Here is a 23376-nt window from a genome sequence, read left to right as displayed (position 1 = left end):
TAACCAAGCTAACAGCCAAATATATATATATATATATATATTTGGCTGTTAGTTTGGTGACACAAGTACCGCCTGGTGTTTTATATTATATCCTCAGAAATACATATATATATAACCATAATATATTATGGTTGGTTGAGATCAACTTTGTATAATCATGATTATATTTTATTTTGAAAGACACATGGCGATCCGGAGATAAGAAAAACAAAACTTTACGAGTTCTTAATGGGCAGTCAGCTGCACGAGGGACGGAGGTGGAGCGGAGCAGTTTCTCTGACCATCTTGTTAACTGTGTCGTGGATTAGTTCAATTCATGTGGATTATTTGATCAACATTGAGGACGTAGACAACAGAGGTCATCCAGACTCGGTGACATCTGGCCAGTGTGTCTGAACACTCATCCAGGTCACGGCCAAGCTGAGTGTTATCTAACCTCCAGGTCAGTTACCTTTGGATAACATGTGTGTCTGCTGATGGTGCGAACAGGTGGAGAGGATGATAGTTGTTGCAGGGTAAAGGGGAGACCACTACCCTCACACACACACACACACACACACACACACACACACACACACACACACACACACACACACACACACACACACACACACACACACACACACACACACACACACACACACACACACACACACACACACACACACTCTGTGGCAGCCCTCTGCTTGTTACCCCACAGCTCTGACCTTCAGGCTTTCTTCAAGATGTGCAGGATAAATATCTCTTCACTGTCAATGAGATCTCTCCCCCACTTCCTGTTGTTGTTTTCACTTTGCACTTTCATTCTGAATGTTTTATTCATTTCCTGGCATGTTGATTAAGTTAATGAAAGGGGGAGGTGGGAATTGAACTCATCATGTTTTATGGATCAAAGGCACAATGAGGTCTGTGCTTCTCCGCCGTGGGTTTTTCTTCCAATTAGACAAGTGGCTGACACCGGCGGGTGGAGGCCGCGGGTGAGGGTCGCGGGTGGTGGAGGCCGCGGGCGGGTGGAGGCCGCGGGTGAGGGTCGCGGGTGGTGGAGGCCGCGGGCGGGTGGAGGTCGCGGGTGGTGGAGGCCGGGCCCCTGCTGCCGATGGAGGTCATTCAGAGGCAGGAGAGAGATTCCTGTGTGTGGGTGTCTGACACGTTCCTCTGCTCTGTGGGTTTGTGTGTGATGTACACATCCAGCCTACATATGTTTCACTATCTGTACCATCACTTCTCTCATGGTTCAATCAGAGCATTCTTACACTTTATACCCTGAAGACGCTGGATTACATCAAAGTTGCTGTGTTGTTTTTAGAGTACGAGCTTCAAACAAATTAATGAGCTGATATTGTCGGCTAATTAACAGCGGCTGATCTGCTTTTTGTCTGCGCACAGAAATAGACTCTCTGCAGCTCTTTTTCATGCAACCTTAAATTAGCCTGGAGCTGATTGCCGGGGGAGAGGAGTCCAAACAGCTGTGTGTGACTGCGGTTGTAAACTGTTTATTCCATTCGCTGCGTTTCATTCGAACACGGCTCATTTCACTTAATTGGCGAGCTGCAGCGCTTGTGAAGCACCTCGTCATGGAGAAGGTCAAACGCTAATGTGAGCTGTGAGTGAACAGTGAACTCGGTGATCTCCTCCAAACTGCTCATTGTAAGACAGGCTTGCTTGTGACTTGCATACATTTCCACATTAAAGCAGCTCCAGTATGTGTGTGGGTGAAGTGGACGCGTCCACAGCTTCCCGTCCTCGTATCGTTATTCTGAGTCACTGCTGCTGCATTCATCGTGTCTTCTACAGGTGTTCACAATGTCAATGAATACATGTTTGAGTTCGTTAAATATAATTCATATTCATATTTTATATTTATTTATATATATATACTGTTAAGGTTTAGTCTGATTCTGACACATATTAACAGATTAACAAATACAGTTATTCTGTCAATTGCACACGTAAAGTCTCTTCTTCCATACATATTTTACATTTATACCAACCTGTGAATGAACCTTCGGTTTGGCAGAACATCTCAGAGTCGTGTTGAGTTTTCATTCTATTTCAAAGCTGTGAATCTGAACTCGATTGACTCTGATGTGTGAGATACAAACTGAAACTGACCCTGGACTGAATCACAGACTATTTATTTTTACTTTTAGTACATACTGGAGCTTCTTAAAAAGTATGTACTGTTGCATGCAGTATATAATATATTTATATATACAGTATATATATATATATATATATCCTTTTGGTCATATCCATCGTGATCTGTAGCTTTGAAGTAAAAAGAAAAAGGATGTGAATTTGAACTTCTTTTTCTTCTTATTTTTCTCCTTATTCTTTATACTACATTTCTATATTTGGATATACTAAATCGTTCTCTGTCATAATACATAGGATGGCATAGTGTGGATATTGGTACGCAGGCGGAATTTCAAGAACTGAGTCTGAATTGTGATAATTGAATGTGGAAGTATAAAGACATGATCACTTTCAGATTCTCTTTCAAACTAATCAATTCAATTTCAGATTATACTTCTCAGATTCAGGTCCTAAAGACATTAAAGTTAAATACAACATTGTACAAATATAATTTTTAATTGAACTGAAGTAGATACTCTGATTTCAATCAGCAGGATGATGATGTGATCCACCTCCACTGTCCCAGGAAATGTTAGTGCTCATGAAGGTGTTTAGTTTTGGCTCTGATGTCACTGTAACCGATAAATGAAGACTTTGGAAGCGGCAGTGAATCTGACATTGTTCCGTTGCAGAGATAACCAATGTTTGCATGCAGTCACAGAAAACAGGATCACACCACACCACTGGGTGTGTATCCTATTTGTGAGTAACTGTTGGTATTATACGGTCATTGCCGGGCTGTGAGTGCACCGTCAGCTGAAAGAAGCCCGCTGAGACCGGTTCCATCTCTGCAGCTCCCAACTGGGTCACAGCTGGAGGTGAAATGGCACATTTTAATAAAGAAATTTCTAAAATAGCAAAGCATACAGTTATTCACAGAACCAATATATTTTTACTGTGCTCCACAGTTTGTACACAAGCGCCTGTGCCAGCAGGTTTTCTCATTTAACACGAGATCGTTGCGTACCGCGGTAGGCGACCACATTGTTTTCTGTCACACTGAAGGCAAACCTTTCTTATACTTTCCGTAACTTTTTCCATTTGTTTGTACTGAAGCAGATAAAAGGGGCCATTAGAGGAGTGTGTGATGAGGAAGTTTGCTGATGGTAGCATGTGACTCGTGTGTGATGTTAAAAGGACATGTGGTGCCGACGCTGCTGTCGACAGAAAACCCTCCAGCTGTGTTTCCATCGACGGTGGCTCCGGGGAAGAAATCCCTTCATTTTATGATCAAACCTTCACATTAAATGTGTGCAGGAAGTATTAAGTCTTACTGACAGTATAGTAACAGTGATGAATACAAATTCAATAATAAATGAATTAGTTAGTTGACAGACAGACAGACAGACAGCAGTCACAACAGGATTATCTTTATTTCTTTAGTTAAAAGCCACATTAGTTTGACAGGAAGCACTGACATGGCATTTCAGTAGCTGGACGTTTCATTCTTAGGTCATGTGACCCCTGTCTCATTTTTTGAATGCCCAACATCAGTTCCCAGAATGCCTCAGTAGATCATTATGCTGCTGTGATATCATGAGTTTCCCCAGTGAGCTGGCGGTGTGATGTTCTCACTGTAGATGTATCTATGGGGTTTCTCACAGGATGGCCATGTCACTTTGATAAGGAGCCTGGTGTGATCTCTTTACAGTCACCATGGAAACCACTCACTGTAATTGTGACTGTATTGGTTATTTCCTTCCAATTGATAACCATTAAGGTGGCTGAGCAAAAATCTCTGATGCTTCACATGCAAAATAATGAGGTCCACAAAAGTGTCATCCAAAAGATAACCGATGATTTATTTGAAATGATAAATAAACACAAAGTTAAAATGCTCAAAAATTTACTGAAAATAAGGATTGCAAAGATCAATTTAAGATTGTCTTGGACAAAAGAGCAGCCTGGACTTGGGGATGCAAAGTCAAAGACTCTTCCTGCTTCAGGTAGCTTCACCAGCCTTAATCTCCCAGATCTCCATTCCAGCCACGAGATGGGTTAACTCAAACAAAAGGGTGAGACTCTGTACATTCACACAAAATCATCAGTTTGGCTCTTACAGTGACCATTTGTAGATATACTGCTGTCTGGAGCCTGAGGGACTGATACTCAACTTTAATATGTCTGAGATTAACATTCATCCAGGACAGTTTATCACTCTTCCTCAGCCCGGTTCTGTTGGAGGTTTTCTTCCTTTTAAAAGGGAGTGTTTTCCCTCCTAGCTTACGTGTGAATTGTTGAATTGTTGTGTTTCTCTGTATAATGTTGTAACGTTCTGCTGTAAGGACTTTAAAGTGTTAAGTGCTTTGAAATAACCTGTGTTGTGATTTGGCGCTATATAAATACAATTTTATTGAATTAACAAGCCTGGTTTTGTGTTAAAGTAGGAGTGGAGAGGCTCAGCTGCTGCAAAGTTATGTAGGAAGTCCGTCTCTGCAGCTACGGAGGAGACAAAGTGAGCAAGTTACTGTATGTGGAGGCAGGAAATAGAGCAGAGTCAGACCTCAGTCTTTCTGCAGTCACATGATAGAAGCGGCTGCTGAAGTCCGGCTAACAGCTCCACACAAAAGACTTAGTTCAGCATTAAGCAGGTTTGAAATGAAAGCTGACTAAACGTGTTGGTGAACAATTCATTGTATTGAGTGAGCTTAAATAGAGTGGTGAGGATGAACATGGCCTCTGTGCTCAGAGCTGCAATTAGAGAGATGATTGCTCTGTGGAGAAGAAAGACTAATGTGATCAGAAATCATTATCCACACGGAGGAAGAGCTGCAGTCTGTAAGTAACTTGGAGGACCTATTGATCTGGGCTCACTTCTCTGGGACGGAAACTTCTTGCTTCCTGATGTTTGAAACATTAATTCATGTGCCTGTGTTTCACCTGCTGGTGAACTCAGAGAGGCTGGTGCTGCTGCTGGAGTCGTTATATAAGAGCTGCAAAGTAACAGGAACAGGAAGCCTTGTGTACTGTGAAGTGTCTCACTTTCGCTGTTCTATTTGCACCTTCGCTGCTGACCGTACTGAACCGAAATCTACATGTTTTTTTCAGATTGGGTTGTGAGAATGATCCTTCGTGCAAGTTTTCGTACAGAAGTTGTTTTTATATTTACAGAGAATGGTTTGAGGTTTAAAAGTTCCAACTTTAGGGCGGGGCTAAGACCTGCTAGGGGACGGCTTTCAAAATGAATCCCCAGAAACAGCTGCTAGTTCAGAAAAGGTTCAATTCTGTTCTTGTTCCTGCTGACCTGCAGTCAGTGAAACAATAGATGTTTTTCATGGCAGAGATTGTGACTTGTCACAGCAGGGAAAACACCAGAGGAATTAATGATGGCTCGGTTCCACTACAAGTCTCCGTAAACCATGACAGTGAAGCAGAAGCAGCAAAGCAGGGCGCTCCTCTACATGGAAATCAGCTGCTATTAATACACCTGATCTTTCTCTACTGTCAGTACAGAAACATGTAGTGCACTACAAGTAGCAGGATCAAGCACTCAAATCGGCCCACAAAAGAAGTGTGAAACTCTGGACACTTTCCACCCTAAACGGTCGCCATCTTGGCTCCGTAGAGGAAGGGGCGGGGCCACCGACATAAAGGATTTTCAAATAAACACAGCTGCAGCTGTTCCTGAACACAATGGGTTTGATTCACTGAAGGTTTGTGTGTAAAATCAGGTTCAAACTTCACCACCCGCAAAACAATGTCCATCAGATCTACTGACGACGTGCAGCGAGGATTTCATCTTTCTAATGTCCATTCTGTGTTTTCCTGCATCATGTGTAATATTGGACGTTTTTGCTTGAAGGTGTAAAATACTGAGAGGAAACATGCAAATAGAACAATTTATCACCCACCATGATATTTACTGAACTAGAAAGTAGAAACAGGAGAAGTGATTGTTGTGTATTTTAGTACGACTGAAGGTTTTAATCAGATGAACATCAGGAGAGACGACTGCTCTTATTGTGAAGGAGAGACGGCTGCCCTTATTGTGAAGGAGACGCAGGAAACCAGAGAACGGAGAGAACGAGGTTTTACACCCGTTAAACATTTCTGATGTCAGAGGGAAACATTATTCAGACATATCGTTTGTCCAGCGATGATATTTCTGAGTTATTGAATGAACAGAAAGATGATTGACAGCCAACAACAAAGAGGAGCCACGAAATACCAGCAAAGTCAGAACTTCCGACTCAGCATTTTGCTGCTTCTGGGTGGTTCCAGCGTATCTCTGCTTGGATCTCCCTCCAGTCCTGTTATTCAGGTGAGCTGTCACATCCTGAATGAGTCCTGCAGAATTCACAGGTAGCTTCATCAAGTTCACGACACCTCCAGGAACTCAATGAAAAGTCAGCTGCTCATCACAGAAAGATCTGGACCTGCTGATCTCTGTTTGTTAGAGGATCTCATCCACCGTCCTGTTTTATTGTTGACGTTTTATTATGAAGACTTTTTTTCTCCTTTTAGTTTTTACCACAGTATTGATTTCTTGCTGATAATCTCCTATAAAGTGTTTTGTTGTTCTTACATTTAAATTTCTTAATTTCAATGGGATTGTATTTACTTTTCCTTTTGCGGTCGCTCTGTTTTTCATTACTGGAATTACTTTAACACACAAGCAACTCATTTAAATACAGAGATTTGAAACTGATTTCAATGAAGCAATTACTCAGTAAATCACCTGCAAAACAGGTAAAAAAAATAAATAATTGAAAACTTTTGGAAGGAACACGCAATTTAGTACCTTTATTTGAGATCTTAGTAAATCAGACCCAAAGTGTTTATTTTTCACTAAGTAGCACCATACTGCTGCTGGACGTGTGTTTAACACATGGCACAAAAACAAGTTTATTTCTGGCTACATATGTCGGCGTGATATATTCTCATGCTGTGCTTATTTTCAAAATTCTGTTGAAATTCCTGCACTACACAAGTAAGAGTCCTAACACGTAAGAACACTATCTGTTAGTGCACTAAGTGAAGTATGTCATTCAGAACACAGTGTATGAAACCTGGTCTGGAGCTTCCCATCATGCTGTTCTTCCGCACAAAACTAAACTAAAACTAAAACTGAAATAAATTCCAAGAAAACCTTTGGTTTATTACAAGTATCAACAGCTGCTTGATTAGAGGCAAGACAGCTGTTTCAAGCACAACAATACACAATGAGAATGATGTAATGGTTCCCTGAGGTGTTGCTGCAAAGATTAAAAAAAAAAAATAACACACACAAGTGGCAGTAAAGGTTAAGTGGAGAGCTGCCTGTAAATCAATTTATTGCGGAGAAAAAAACAGCTACTTGAAAGAGAGCACAAGAATCTACTAAATATAATTCATCCAGAAGAACATTTACTCAAGTATGTAGTAACCTCTCTGCACTGTTTCCACACTGTTGCCACAAGCTGAAGGAGTAACAGGTGGCTTTTGTCTGATTGGGACATTTTCTCTGTATAGACATAATCTCTACTTTTGTAGAACAGCCTTTGATTTTTTTTTTAAGCCTTTGGTGGAAGAACTTGAGGCATTGAGTGAATAAATGGTTTGATTACCATGTTTAACTTGTTGACATAAAATGACATAAAAACACAAAATGTTCCATTTCCCTCTTCTCTTCAGGCGGTGTTTCTGGATCATGTTTCTATCTGGTGTCTTCTTTGGAGAGTTTTAACCTGCATTTGTGGACGCAGCGATGAACTGTGTTCACAGACGATGGTTTTCACAAGTGTTCCTGAGCCCATGCAGTGATTTCCACTCCAGAATAGTGTGTTTTTAATGCAGTGCTGCCTGAGGGCCCGAAGATCACCACCACCCAATATTGGTTGTTGGTGTTTCCCCTTGCATACAGAGATTTCTCTGGATTCTCTGAATCATAAATTATTTTATGTGAAGAGGAACAATAATTGATTGAGGAACATTATTCTTAGATTGCTCCCATCTTCACTGCTGATGCTCTTGGATGCTCTTTTTATATCCAATCATGTTATTGATCTGTTGCCAGTTAATTAGTTGTGAGATGTTCGAATGAGTGTTTCTTTTTTCCTTACACAACTTTTTTTGTTGCCCCTGTCCCAACTTTTCTGAGACATGTTGCTGGCACTAAATTTAAAATGAGCATATATTTTTTTCATAAAACAATAAATTCTCTGAGTTTCAACATTTGATATGTTGTCTTTGGTCTATTTTCAATTAAATATGGGTGTATGTGATTTTCCAGTCATTGCATTCTGTTTATTTATATTTTACACAGCATCCCAGTATTTGGAAACAAGGTTGAACCACAAAAAAGCTGTTGCCAAGTTCACACACTGGCTTGCAGAAAGCATTTGAAAGGATATGGTTTGTTTTTGGTTTGTTTTTGGTTTGTCCCTTAAGTCTATACTTACTTTCCATTTGCATTTTCAAAGAACTATGAGCTGCTGCGATCAGTCTTCCTCAGCAGAGAAAACAGTGTTGTCTGTGCAAAATTACATTCTACAGTTCTGAAAGTCCAGCTGAGCTAAAAATTGACTTTAAGAAGTGAGTGGAAGAAAAATGTAGCTGGTATTTTTTGTCCTCGTTGCATGTGGTGTTGTTGATGCTGTTTTCTCTCGCAGTAAAACCAACAAAACATATCAACCCACCAAAACTGAGATGCAATCTCAGGATGAACAGTTTCTGAGGGAAAATCCCTTATTGACCCAACAGGCATGACAGTGGACCGTCCTTTAATTTGTCAATTCCTAAAAGTTTGGTTTTGGTCTGTGAAGTTACTCACAGATTTATGATCTGGTGTGATATTCATAATTTAGTGAAACAATAGAGTTAAAAGGTTACCTACATATTTTGTATATTGTTCAGTGCTAATGTTGGATTGAGGAGAGAAAAGATGATTATTAATGCTGCAGCTAAGCAGTTACTAGATCCAAAATCTCTGTCTGTACACAACTGTACTTATAAAACTACTTGCATGAACTAAAAGTTTGTCACTGGTATTTAAAGAACACAGCTAATGTTTCTAATCAAACTCTGTTTCTTGGTTTGATATATGAAGCCTCTGGAGTGGAAGAGTTGATGCTAAAGGAAGAACAGAGGAGGTTTGTTCCTCAACTGATGTTGGGTGGCATGAGCTTTTAACTTCCTCCTACGCAGGCAGAAGTTTGTGGAAAGCTCTGAAAAGTTATTAGTTTGGAATCTGAAAAGATTGTCAGTGATTAATTAACGAAGCGTACTCTTGTCTTCCCTCAGGTGAGGATGAGTTCAGAGCTCCAGGCGCTGCCAAGGTGCAAAGATGCAGTCCCGACCTCGGGTGGTTCTTCCATCTCACGATCACTACCCTATCCACTGTGAGTATTTCTTCCCTCCACTCGTGTGCTCACCAAAGAAAGATGTTATAATGTCATGAAGGAATTCACATGAAGGTGGTAAGACTAAGCAGCAGAAAGGACTTGAATGCAATACAGAGGCAAACATTTGATTTTACTTCCAACTAGTTGGAAATACAAAGTACAGGTGGAAGAATGGTGAGTCCTGGCTGGTCCAAGGAATTTAAAAAGAACACACGCTTGAAGAAAAACACTACAAAAGCCAGTTTAAGCATGGATCCAAGTGTTTGCAGTTTGTTACAGTGCAGAGGGTTTTTTCCATGTTTGTGTGGAGTTGCTATTTCCGTGGCCCAACGTGAACCCGGCTGCTCTGAGATGGGCACAGCAGGGGTGTGTCTGTAAAGATGTCCTCCTGCAGTGCAATTTTGGTGTCATTTTTACAGGGAAATCACACTTGTGTTTCTGCCAGCTCAAACCAGGTCGAACTGCAGCCCAGACAACAGGAGTTAATTTAGCAAATTACACCATAATGGCTTGTGAAGAAATGTATTCACTTAGTATTTCATGACAGTTGGATGGGAGTCAGAAGAGCCAGAGGCTCTCTGAAGGCAGTTCCCAGTGACCCTTAGTAGTATTGTACTTTATAACACTCCTGCATTGACACCATTTTTCAGACCCAGAAGATACATCCACTTTTGTATATGTATTCAGGTCATACAATCACATTTAGATATACTGTACAGTGAACCCTCGTTTTTCGCGGGGGTTACGTTCCAAATAGAAACTGTGATAGGCGAAATCCGTGAAGTAGTAACCTTTATTTTACAATTGAAATAGATAGAACTGGACATTAAATATATCCACGTTACATATAGTCGTAATGTGATTTCAATCACATTACGACTATATGTAACATGGAAATACATCAAACAGGATTTTCCTGTGCAAAAGTGCTGCTGTGGATGTTGACTTTAAACAGCAGGGGGCGAAGTTGAAGTCTCAATTTTTACTGAGATGGCATCGGACGCAGGAAAAATACAGGAAGCACAGTTTTGTCAGGAATGGCTGCTGCTGTCAGCAGTTTGCTGATGCCCGTGGAAAGAAAATGTTACGTGTGCAGCCAGAACGAAACCATTAGCAAAAACACATGGTTGGTTTTAGGAAAAAAAAAAAACATGGTTAGGGTGAGGACAACGAGTTTGTCAGCTTTTGGATATGAACCTCATCATCCTACATTGCAGTCTGTGATTAATGCCACCAATTCACTCCTTCTGCCTCCTAAATACTGTGAAGAAATGTCCTTTGTACTTGTTCTCAACACCCGTGTTGCAGCACTACGGTCACGTGATACTTACGCCTTCAAACGTGCTATAAACACGCCAATCCACTACAAAGAAACATTTAACTCTAACGCAGAGACCTCGCCAAGCGTAGCTATCTTACGCTTTACTGTAGTGGACGGGCGTGTCTATTTCACGCCTTACCATAATACCGGGTTGCACATACACAGAGTCCACCCACTTGAAGTGAAGTTTCATTCTGTTGAAGTCTAATGAAACCAGCTGGCAGTGATGTCATGACGCGGCATCCTGCTCCGATGAGGTTGAGGAACATCACAAAGCAAAGTGCTATTTTTTACGCCATAGCTGTAACCAAGGAAATTAACCTCAATAATAACAATGGTTTTAATTTAGCTTGAGTTTCAGTAATTTTTGCTGGCTGTCCAGGAAGCGTGTGTGTAATGTGCCTCTTTAGAAGCAGATCACTGGGAATAGGCTTTTATTTGAGATTAATATTTTAACACCGGGGAGAACAAAGCAAGCACACTTTGTTCTTTGAAAATGGACTTTTCTCAGGGTTTTTGCGCACTGACCCCAAAATGTCAGCTAGGAATCGTCTCCTCGGGCTGACATGTTGGAGACAAACAGAACAAAACAAACCAGGAAGGTCCCCTTACAATGACATTGTGTGCAGAGTAAAAGCACACATCAAAGTCATTGTTAGAACAATGCCTGGAACCACATCAATAACACCTTATGTGTGGACAATTAGATGATGGTTATTTATTTTTTAAGAAATGAGAGGACATATTTTACACCCTGCTGGAACTTATTTCTCAGCTGTGTTGTTTGAGTGAGTTATTTGTTGTGCAGTATGTGAAACACTTTTCAACATGTCATTCTTTGCAGCACACACTGTCGCTCTAAGATGACGTGTTAGACAGATTCCGTTTCTGACATGTCAACATGCCGGTGGCAGCGGTGAGGAGGTCTCCTAAATCTCTGTTCATCCCATGTTGCTGTCCGGTTACATCACAATGTTTGTCTCATACACGCTAATTATGGGAGCTGCAGTACTGCTGCAGCGCTGGCACCCAAAATACGTGCATAATTGTTCCATAGTAAACACATCTACGTTGGACTGCTGTTATGAAATTAAAACATTGGTATTAGTAGTAGTCTCGTTAGTATTGTCATTGATATTAGTATTCATAAACATATTTTAAGTTACGTAACTTGTTAAACTCAATGCACGAATCAATGCAGGCTGATTTACATCTGTAAATTTGTATTCATAGCACTAATTAACCACATTAATAAATCAACTATATTTGTGACTCCACCTGTTGTTGTTGATCATACTGTGACTGTTGTTCAGTGTTCCAGGAGGTGTTTTGGTTGCGATACTTATTGCAGCGGATTTTTACAGATACAAACTCTTAAAAGCTGCATATGTTTCCAGAACAGAAGGTCTGTGACTGTAATATAGAAACAACGACTGCATCAGCTGTCAAAATAAGAGCTTTAGATGCAAATATTACAGAGATTGCTTGAATTTGCTCTAATCATTGCGATTAAACAATCAGGATTTCCTGCTGGTACCGTTTAACTTGCTGTCTCGCTTAAATAAGGTCTGTTAAGTGTGGTGCTCCAACATGTAGCCTCCCTCAGCACAAGGATGTCAAGCAGGGATGAAACTTCCAGCCTCGCCCTGCCAAAGGGCAGAACAAATTAAAAAAAAAACTCCAACTCTGTCTGACTTACAAACTGTATGATGTTCACTGACTGAGTAAATCCTGAGAAATAAAGACAGCACCATTATCATGCAGAAAATGAGCTCTTGTCAGGTCCTTCTTAGGCTTGTAGTCCTACTTCACTCCACTGGGAAGTAAGTGAGGGCTGCTGGCCATTGAATAGGAAGCATGTCTTCTTTAAGTGGTGGCTTTCAGAAGAATGCCTCCATTATTGTTTTCATTAGTTCAAATATTATGGAAAGGGAATGAGTGTATCCAGACAGGGAATGAATGTGAGGCATGACTGTATAATGTGTATTAGGGCAGGCAATGATTAAAGTGGGAAGAAAAACACGAGCGTCTTTCCTGCTAGAGTTTTTCATTGTTATGTGAGACATTCAAGGATTGAATGTGAGGACAGGAAATTTGGCTTTTTTTTAATTTATTCAAGTATGCAGAGTTTTTTTTTTTTTTTCTTCTTTTTTTTTTTTTTTGTAATGTACCGCCCCAGATATAAGCAAAACCATTACAATATAAAGTATACTGTGTATTTAAGCTGGTTGGTGATGTTTTAACATCGTGATCCACTCATCTTTATATTTCCACACTGAGTGGGAAACTGGGATTTTCAGCAGGAGAGTAGATCCATGAGTTGTTGCCTACAGTTTTAATAATTGGTGGTGTTTCTATTAATGGGTTCACAAAAATGCACATTTGAAAATCTCTGTAGCTTAAAGGAATAATTCAGCACTTCAAGAATTATAGTTCCTTTTGTTTTTAGCTTTATTTCCAGAATGAGATAATAAAATATTAATCTTAAGTCTTTCTGTTCAGTGCAGAGCTGGAGTGATGATGGGTTATCGTTGGTTATCTTAAAGGCTGCAAGTTGTGTAAATCATAATTGATGGAACGATGTGAGCTACAGTCAGGTGCAGTATGTGCAGCCTCTGATGGTCCGGCTGCAACTTTTTTTTTAGACTTAACTTGTTTTGTTTTTTTTACATCACAAAGCTGCAGGGTTACTTTTGCTTGAAGTGCAGGAGATTCCCATGTTTACCAGTGCTTCAGGGCTAACTGCTCCACAGCAGTGGCTGGTACCTTGAAGTGAGATTAGTGACTTTTCAGCTTTGGGTTTAACTCTACCTGCACCAGGCTAACTTCAAAGAATCTAATTGAAAGACTCAAACCTATCAGAAAAACTGAATCCTGTAAGATCCTGAACAGGAAAACAATTTTACCATAAAGTGACAAATAATAAAGATCAACATATATTTTTAGAAACCAGTTGAATCGCTGTGCTGCTCCAGACTTTTCATGTGTCACAAACCATCTCACCAACAGAAGGAGAGTTTATCACTGAACCACATAATGATGAAAATAGCTTTAGTTTAACTGCACAAAGGTTTTTCATTTCCCACAGGATGCCTGACAGAGTTAATGCTCATTTAATCTCTGCAGCTCAGAATAACATGAGGAGACTTTATGATGGTAAAAACTAAACCTTGCGGTATCTTTTACAGGATAATGTTAATTAGCATTTACTTCATTCATACTTCTAAATGCAACATTTCCGTCAGCCAGACCTCATGGGGTTTTATACACTTCTCTTTCCTCTTTTTTTCTTCTCTGCTGTAGCAGAACAAAGAATCTGACATACATTTTTCAACATTGTTTAACGCTGTTAATGTGCACATGTTCGTTTTGTTTGTTCATCATCAGACATAAAAGCATAATGTAGGCTTAGTTAACGTTAGAAGATCAGATCCTCTCCAAACTTCGACAGCACCAACCAATCAGATCACTGATCGACACAGTTGATGTTCATACAGGATTCTGACAGGTGCAAAGAGTTTACAATGAACTGATAATGGTAAAAGAGCAATATTACATTAACTTGCCTGATAATGATGTCCGAGACAGTAGAAATGTTTTACAAATATCAAAAGGAATCCAATGTTCCTTTGAGGAAAGTGGAAAATCTATTTTTATCTCTAGTTCTATTCTTATGTTTGGTTGTGGAGCTGATCACTTCAACTGCATCTGTAAGGTTTTCTTCGACCGGTTCCGTCTTCCAGATGGTTAACAGAGTAAATTGCTGTCATTGAAGTCAAAGCTTCATATCTCACTGGTTGTGCGTGTCAGCAGAAACACAGAAACACAGACCAGAAGCCCGTTCTCCTCCCATAATGGACACGGTATGTAAAATAGTTACGCAATAAACCCTAACCCAATAAATAGGAGGATTAATGTTTTTAATGACTAAAACACAGCAGGCTGATTTAATTGTGTCTGTAGGCTGCAGCACAAAGTAGGAAATGACAACAATAAACACCAAATGGACAAAAACAAAGCTGTTTAACCTCGTTTACCTGCTAGAAGCACAGCAATCAAGGAAACATGACCAACTCAGGAAGTAAGAGAAAACGAGCAGACAAAATGCGGCACTTCTGAAACGCTCCTGGACCCGTGTTAAGTGAAACATGCTGGTTAGCCTTCACACCTTCAGTCTGCATGCAAATCACTGAACATGGATTTATGAACAACGTTAACTTGTTCTGGGGGGTTACCAAGGTAACAACTTGATTGGGAGACGGGGGGCTGAAAGAGGAAAGTGAAGGGGATGAAGATGATGGACATGTAGTTACAGAAGCTGGATTATAAAATGAGGAGCGTATGTCATCTATCTTTTTAGTAAAGTAGTTGACAAAGTGGCTTGGTAGAAGGATGGAGGGAGGAGAGGAGGTGGGGGGGGTCAATGAGGTTGGAGAAGATGGAGAATAGCTTTTTGGGGTTGGAAAATGAGGATTGAATTCTGGTTTGGTAGAAGGAGCTTTTGGCTGCAGAGATAGAGGCAGAGAAAGAGGAGAGGAGAGATTGATAAGAGAGCAGGTCGTCAGGGTGGTTAGATTTTCTACATTTCCTTTCTGATGCTCTCATAGTGGCTCTCTGGGAGCACCGAGAGGAGGAGGAGGACAGAGAGGAGGAGGACAGAGAGGAAGAGGACAGAGAGGAAGAAGGAGAGAGGGAGTGAATGTTGTGACGGACAGGTCCAGAATCTGTTGATGTGGTCAGGTTGTCAATTTGAGAGAGTAAGAGATAAAGAAGTGGTCAGAGACATGAAGTGGAGTTGCAGTTTCTGGTGAAATATAGTCCAGGTGGTTACCGGCTTTGTGAGTAGGAGGGGAAGGACTGAGTGAGACAGCAAAGGAAGACAGTAAGAGCAAAAGGTCAGATGACTTCTCAGTCTGGATGTTAAAGTCACCCAGAAGGACAAGTGGAGGATCATTTTCTGGGAAGTTCGACAGGAGGACATCTAATTCGTCCAAGAAATCTCCCAAAGGACCTGGAGGACGGTAGAGGACAACAATGTTTAATTGTACCGGATGAGGAACTGTCACAGCATGAAACTCAAGAGACAGTGAGGTAGGAAGTGGAAGTGGGTACAGAGAAAACCTCCATTTGAGGGAGATGAGTAAACCTGTACCCCCCCCCACACACACACACACACACACCACCACCACCACCACCAGTGGGTCTGGGGGTGTGGCTGAAGGAGAAGGCAGAGGAGAGAGCAGCAGGGTGGATGTGTTGTCCGGTGTGATCCAGGTCTCAGTGAGACCAAGGAAGTCCAGAGATGAAGTCTGTCCTGCAGCTGACTGACAGTTCCAGAGTCCTCCTGTGACGAGGTGTTGGGTATGAGTGGAATGGGTGGGATAGATAACAGAGGAAAGGTTGTGGTGTTGGTGTGAACGAGTGAGAGGCCTGTAGTATCTACGAGTAGATATACGCACAGGGACGGAAAGTCCACACATACTCAGATAGTCAGATAGTAGTAGTTATACTTAGCGTCCCCCGAAGACTCCAACGAAAGACTCCTTTGTCTTGATCCTCCGGGTCTTCGGAGACTCCAACGAAATACTCTTTTGTCTTGATCCTCCGAGTCTTCATACGACAAGTCCTCGCTGACGCTGAAGCTTCAAACACTTCCTGGTTTTATAACAGGGTTGGCTACAGCTGGTCAGACCACACCTCCTGCTCGTTAGACCTCCCGTCACCAGGTGTTACAAATGGGCGGCAACAGAAACTCACCACTGATTTCTAAACAAAGAAAACTTTCACACAGTCTCTAGATTGTGTCCCTACTTCTCTTGGAGAGTATTTTTACCTCAAACGGTAGAAAGTGAAATAGAACTTAGTCCTTAATAGAATTGGAAATAAAAGACCAACAGTTTAACTCTAAACTTGTTGTCTTTGACTCACAGTTACTTGAGTGAAAACAATAATCCAATCACAAACAATTCCAGCTACCAGAAAATATACAAGCTTCAGCAGTCCAGATATCCTAAAACAGCAGATGCAATAATAAACTTTAGCAGAGAAGCATATTTAAAGATTATACTTTGCCTTAGTTCAAGTGATCCAGCTGTAGTTAGTCCTCCAAAAGTCAAAAATACACACACACCATCTTCCCACGGCTTTAACCTGTCCTACTTCTGACTCCCCAAAGACAACTTTTCGAACTGCATTCAACTCTGGTCAGACCCTCCTTCATGTGTGCTCCACAACCACCTGACTTCAAAATCCACAAGAGCCGAGGGGCTGATATGGCAGCGATCCTTCACTTGAGCTTATCAATCAACCCGAGGCCTAAACTTAGACATAACTCCTTTAAAAGATTAACGCAGATAAAGTGATTACAGTGGGTGACTTTAACATTCATCTTGATGTGGACATCGATAGCCTCAGCACTGCATTTAATTCATTATAAGACTCAAACTGCCTTTTTTCCAAATGTTGATCTTCATAATATTTCCTCAAAACCCTGTTCATTTAGATTGTTTCTTGAACACTCTCTTTCTTCACTCTTCATGCGTCCACATCTGTGAATTATAGTGCCATATCCAACCGGCCTGTTATTTCCAAAACTGGACTTGTCTCCCTTCTTGTCCTGCTCGACATTAATGATCACTGCGTCTTATTACAGAGATGAGAACATGTGGCCAGGATCAAATGAACTGCATGAGATTCGCTCAAATTATATTCTTCAGACAGATTGAATATGCTCATGTTAATTATGTCTTTTCTTTATGCACTAAAGTTAGTTATGTAGTCCCACAAGGTTCAGGGCTAGGTCCAGTACTTTTTACCTTATACATGCTCCCTTTACAGGTGATATTATCAAGAAACACTTAATAAATTTAAGTTTTTATGCAGATTGTCTCTGAAACCAACCAGTTACTTTCATCTCTAAGCATGTCTAAAAGATAGAAAGGCCTGGATGACCAGCATTTGTTCACTGAAGTTACTGTCATTGTAACTTCTTGCTGTCAGGACGTCCGAGGAGCTCTGACAAGCCTCCAGCTAACCCAGAACCAGAACAGAAAAGTGCTGATGAGAGCTGGCAGAAGAAAGCACGTCTGTCTCCCCCATCTTAGCTTACCTTCGTGTCTGCCTAAAGAATTGAGAATACAATTAAAATCCTGCTCCTAACTTATAGCTTCATCTCACATTAAGGATCTCCTGGTTGCCCAAACAGAACGCTTCGCTCACTGATATCAGGCCAGCTTGTTGTTCTGAGAGCTTCCAGGATTAGATTCTGAGACGGGACCTTCAGTTATCAAGCTCTTGTGAAACCAGCTCCCAGCCTGCGTTTGGGAGGAAGACCTCCTCTGTATCGAACTACTTAAGCTTACATTTCGATGAAGACTGAAAGGTCCTTGGAGCTCTCTTTATCCTGTTTGTTAGCACTTTTCTGTGCTAAATCTGTCCTGACATTGATATTTTAATGGGGTTGACTTTTCTTCTTTGTGCTTGTAAAGTGTATTGGGACCATGGTACATTGTGGTTTTGCACTCAAAATAGAAACTGAATTGAACTGAATTAAAGTGCCAAACGACTGAAATCACACAGTGATCTTTGTCACTAACTTTACATTATGCAATATGTCTGTAACAGACATACCTTTTTTCCTCTTTCCTTGACAGCATTATGCTGGATTTTGCAGTTTTTATTCATAACTGTTCATTATGTGACTTTAAAAACACCAAAATGTCATAAAGATGATCTAATGTCCATACTTTGAGCTACATTGCCGATACCTGTGTCTGCCTTCTTCTGATGGAAGCTGAGCCTTTTGAATATGCATTTCCTTTGTAACAAGACATTTAACAGAAAACCCATTAAAGCTTTACATAAATCTCATTATCTTTCATCTCTTTTAATTGACTTATACAAAACCTTGGAATCTTTCATCTTTATAACCCGAAGCTAATGAGCTTTGCAGGTGTATGACAGTGTACCCATGGAAAGTACTTTATTAAACATTTTGGTGCTGCAGGGATTTTCTGCCAGGAAGAGTTAGCTTCAGTTCTGAGAGAAGCTCTCAGACACAAAGGCCTCACGTAGTGGAGGATGTATTTACACACACATACACACACTGTTGTGCATTAGTGGGAGAAGAGTTGGTTACAGAGCAAAGAGGAAAAGCGAGGGCAAGATGGCGGACTTCACCATTTGCCAGGGATGAATAGAAAATGCATGGAACTACGGCCAAATTGTGTCACGATTGGCCTTCCACACTCAACTATACCAACACGGCATCTGTGTTGAAGTGTACGAGTGTGTGTGAATGCAGATGTGTACATAAAATAAGCCATTACAACAAAACAAGTGAATTCTAACAAGTCTTAACAACATGATGATCACATAAAACAATCATTGAAACAAATAAAAACAGGGTATAAAATAAATAAGAATAGATCACTAAAATCAACTAAAATCAGCAAAGGCTCTCCGATAATAGTCTGTTTTAAGAAGAGACTTAAAATATGTCACTGACTCTGCGGACCTTATTTCCTCATGCAGCTCGTTCAATAATTTGGAGGCTCTGACTGAAAAAGCTTCGTCACCTTTAGTTTTAAGACGTGTCTCCGGAACAGATAGGAGGTTTTTGTCTGAAGATCTCAGACTAACGGGCAGGTTCATATGGGACAATCAGGTCAGCTAAACAGGAGAGAGAGAGGACTTGAAGTGTCTTAAAAGTCAACAGTAAAATCTTAAATGAATTCTAAAACCTAGTGAGAGCTGGTGCAAGGAGGATAAAATGGGGTGATGTGGTCCCTTTTTCCCGGTTTTAGTTAAAAGTCTGGCAGCTGATTTCTGGACAGTTTGAAGTCGATTGATGGATTTTTGATTGAAGCAAGTGAAGAGTCTGTTGCAGTAGTCTGGGTGTGAGGAGATGAAGGCATGTATGATGGTCTCAACATCATGAAGTGTTAAGATAGAACAGATGTTTGAGATATTTCGAAGGTGATAGAAACAGGACTGCTCAAACTTTGTGATATGGTGTTCAAAACTCAAAATGCAATTAAACCAAACACCAAGATTTTTTGCGACAGGTGTAATGAATTCTACAAGCGGGCCAACAGATGGGTGGATTTGTTTGGTTAAGGGTGGTGGACCAATTACAAGAATCTCTGATTACACTGTAAGAAGCACAATGCCAAACTGCAATAACAGCAGGAGCCAGAAGTCGTTTAGACGTTTAGAAACTTATGACATAAAGCTTAATAAAACCTTCATAAGACCTGTCTCAGCCCAGACAAAAGAAACCTCTTTCTTAACCCTCGTGTTGTCCTTGGGTCAAAATGACCCGCAGCTGTGTTCAACCAAGTCCTATTTTATTTCTTTATTTTTAGATTATTTTTTTGGGGGGATCATTGGTCATCATTCTTTAAAGAAACCTTCACAGCCTCCTTGTCACCAATGATCCCAAAAAATATTAAAATAAAATAGAACTTGGTTGAACACAGCTGCAGGTCATTTTGACCCAAGGACAACACAAGGGTTAAGTTCGATTTGAAAAGCAGTGTGTGTGGGAGTCCATTCTGCAGGTCATAAAGGAGTCTGCTCTTTACATTACCTTTTAGATTGTTTGTTTCACTGCACAACAGCAATAAGGACAGCAACACTGAGCTTCATCTACTGGGCTTGGAACAAATGGGAACCTGACCATTCAAATCAACCAATGGTCAGATAAAGGAAGAGATGAACTTTAAAATACTGCTCAACCCAGAGGGTTCATTTTGAGTGTGGATTCAACTGCATTACATTGTAGATGTCGGTGGGTGGGTGTCTAATATAGTAGTGGCAAAATAATACTGACACTGATAGTCGACTAAATTTGGACACTTGTTATTGTGCTGTTTTAATTGTTGAAACTTCTCTGCTGGCTGTGGTAGCGTTGATTACCGACAGGGAATCTTCTTGATTCTTCTTATGTGTGAGGTCGGTGTCTTCTTCGTCTCTCAGGGCAGCGAGAAGGGACTTGTCTCAGCCCACTATTGTTTTTAATTATTTTGCCACCAGTGTCATGTCATTTGAAGTCATAGTTCATAACGCAACAGTTTTAATCATGTATTTCACCATTATGCAGACGACACTCAGATATATCTGCCAATAAAGACGACCTCTCCTCCGTCACATCACCTACAACATGATCTTGGATGGCTAATTAATTTCTCATGTTAAATCAGAAGAGATGGTTCTTGACCCAAAAGCACACAGTGATTGTAGCAGGGATTCATAATCATACCTTTGTTTATGGCCAAATGGATTGTTGTCATTTGTTATTATGATGTCTGCTCCGGAAATCAAATGTGAAATGAGAAAATGAGCCTGAAATTCTCCTGTCTTGTCCTCCATGCACTGACATGCACATTTAGAATGGATTTCAAACTTGAACTTCTTTTTCAGTCATAGATAGGCCTTGTTTTATTCCATGTTGCTGACCTCTCTCCCTGAACTACACATCCCAGCTTGACATCTGCTGACCACTCGTTGCTGATTGTTCCCAGGTTCAGGAGGCATTTAGAGGAGAGGAGGACATTTTGCAGTGAAGGGTCTAAAACTCTGGAAATTCGACCTCAGTTTCCACTTTTCATCTCTACTTAAGATTATCTAGTGGTCAGTGGAAGTATTTTCATTAAAGTAGCCTTGATCTTGTTTAACAACAGCAGGGCATGAGTAGGAGGGAACCATTGACAGCTCAGTAAGTTGGACTGATCTCTGAAAGAGACCACAAGGCAGGTTCAATTTTCTCAGCCGTGCAACATACGACATCCTGACCTGCCAAACAAACCTCCACCAGCAGTTCTCCAGTCAGGAGAGCTGCTGCCTCCGCTGCACCAGCACATGGTTTCAGTGAGACCACACTGACCAAAGGATGCTACAGATGGCAGCATGACATGTCCTGGCTGAATTACTGGACACCTGCAGGCAGGAGGCAAACACCATACGGCCTCTTACAGGAAGACAGCTCATCCATTTCATCAAGCTACGAAAACACCTGACCGAGGGCTGCACGGAGGCCTCTCTCCTCAGCAAGGAGCATGACAGTCGACCTTGGGCCACAGCTGTAGTTCACCAGGGAAATATCAACTATATCTCTCCGTCCTGACATCGTCTTCTGGTCCAAGCCGGCCACATACGTCATCCTCATTGAACTCACAGTTCTGTAGGGTAACAACACATACATGTATTTTCAATGAACACTAGATTTCAATTTGTTATTCCAGTTAATTAATTTATTATGATTATTATTGTTATTATTTATATATTATTTATTGGGTTTTAAGTGGAGGTTTTATTTTGTCTCATTTCTGTGAAGCATCTTATAAAGTTGTTTTAAAAGTAAAGATCAATATTTATGAACTATATTTATACATTAATTCAAATTTGTGTCACGGGGGACTGATGTTTTACTGCAGCAAAAATATTTTTAGACTTTTTAGGTAAATTTTTGCTGAAAATGTTAATAAACTTTGATAAAGTCAAATTTGAATGCAGCACTTTGAGCTTTTATCAAACATCTTTACATTGTTGTATTAGTACTTGAACTCATAAAGGGTCTAAATATGGCCATTCATTGGCTCTAAGCCCACTAAAGTTCATAAGCAGGTGTGTTAACAAACTAAGCCCACTAAAATTCATAAGCAGGTGTGTTAACAAACTTTGGCTTTATATAAAACAGCAGTGTCACCAGTGCTGGAGTTTTTAGGTATTATATTTAAAGTGTGAGTATCCTGCTTCATTGTAGACAGCACTGGGCTGAGCTCAAATCATGCACAGGAAATCTCATCTTGGGTTGTCATGCATGTTTATCGCAGGTGTCATTGACAGCAACAGGCCTTTAACCAGTCTGTTTGGAGTGACTCCATTTAACAACTGCTCTAGTTATTTTCTACATTTACAGAGGTAAAGATGTATCTGAGTGCTTTTGCTCTGCACTAATATTTAAAAGCTATTGCACAGATGTTCCCTCCTGTTTTTCTATTTTAATCAAGGCCTGAAACAAGAAAGCACAGTTTGATCTTTCTACTTTGGAACTCCTTGAAACTAATACTTGATAGAATAAGGAAGGATGTGATCGCTCGGCTCATACAAATCAGATCAACATGCAGATGCTGGTGCCACGAGGCTGCTCACTGACAGTCTGACTACAAGCTGGTATCCTATTTACATTCTGTAAATGACTGTGGGATCAGGCCGCCGTGTCACTGCATCTCATGCGCTTATTTTTCCCAGACAGGATTTGCAGATACTGACACGAGGTCTACCGGCAGGGCCGTGCTGCACACTGAATTCCACACAGACACACAAAGCTATTCAAAGAAAGAAAAACACCACCCAACACATTGTTGTCCTCCATCTCCCAAACCAAACTGCTCCCGGAGAAAAACATGACGAGTGGTTAAACGCTTCAGAGGACATCCATCGGTCAAAAATTCACATTTAATGAACTCAGACGGTTGTCGACATGCTGACAAGGAGTCAAAGCTGGTGCAATGGCTGCATGAGTTTCTGACTGGATTTATACTTTTGTCGTATAGGTCTCTCTGAGCTCACTTCAAACCATCAACGTGGGTTTTA

General features: G+C 40.7%; 1 protein-coding gene across 3 annotated transcripts in view; it reads left to right on the top strand.

Annotated features, from left to right (window-relative positions):
- The window catches only part of lrfn2b (leucine rich repeat and fibronectin type III domain containing 2b), a 138141-nt gene that overhangs the window by 61349 nt on the left and 53416 nt on the right, over positions 1-23376 (top strand). For 2 of the 3 annotated variants that reach the window (XM_069705827.1, XM_069705826.1), the window contains exon 3: positions 9358-9455. The exons of the other annotated variant lie outside the window; for it this stretch is intronic. The gene's annotated coding sequence lies outside the window, so the exon portion shown is untranslated. The remainder of the gene's footprint in view (positions 1-9357; positions 9456-23376) is intronic. 3 annotated transcript variants of the gene reach the window in all.

The sequence above is a fragment of the Brachyistius frenatus genome, unplaced genomic scaffold (genome assembly GCF_029030835.1).
Source record: "Brachyistius frenatus isolate BFR_SWC_R1_liver_20210118 unplaced genomic scaffold, ASM2903083v1 Contig_59, whole genome shotgun sequence".
Taxonomy (NCBI): Eukaryota; Metazoa; Chordata; class Actinopteri; family Embiotocidae; genus Brachyistius; species Brachyistius frenatus.
This window is presented reverse-complemented; position numbering and strand designations above follow the sequence as displayed.